The sequence below is a fragment of the Elephantulus edwardii genome, unplaced genomic scaffold (assembly GCF_000299155.1).
Source record: "Elephantulus edwardii isolate Elephantulus edwardi_28Jun2011 unplaced genomic scaffold, EleEdw1.0 scaffold00328, whole genome shotgun sequence".
NCBI lineage: Eukaryota > Metazoa > Chordata > Mammalia > Macroscelidea > Macroscelididae > Elephantulus > Elephantulus edwardii.
The window spans coordinates 1403511-1404029 of NW_006400078.1; positions in this window are offsets into that span (position 1 = coordinate 1403511).

Consider the following 519-nt stretch of genomic DNA (forward strand, 5'->3'; position numbering starts at 1 on the left):
CCGGCGTCGCCCCCGCATCGCTTTACCTGCCGCTGCCAGGCCCCCAGTGTAGCCCTGAGGAAGGTGTTGGATGGCGGAGGAGTAGGAGAGGGTTGGCCGCAGGGCCTCGGACCAGAACGTTGATACAAGCCCACTGACTCGCCGGTCCCTCCCTGGACATCTGCTGACCCGCCTCTCTGGACCCGCACCACGCTGATCTCCAGGCCTCTCTGAGACCCATTACTGGATCAGAACAGGACCCTCAACTCCGCCCCTAGGGACAACCAGGGGCCTTGGATTCAGCACTTCATTGAGGATGGCCCGCTAAGGGAGGGGCCTCCCACGGGACACAGGGTGGAGAATCCTGCTGAGGCCATCTGGGACTGGGACCCAATTCTGGGAAGTTCTTGCTGAGACATGCCCTGGCCTTTCTGTGTCCCCATCTCCCAGTGTTCAGCTCCCGTCCAGCCTTGGGGGTCTGGCCAGGGCTACCTGCCCATCTGGGCATTAACTGATGTTAAGGGGGTTCTTCTTCCACTG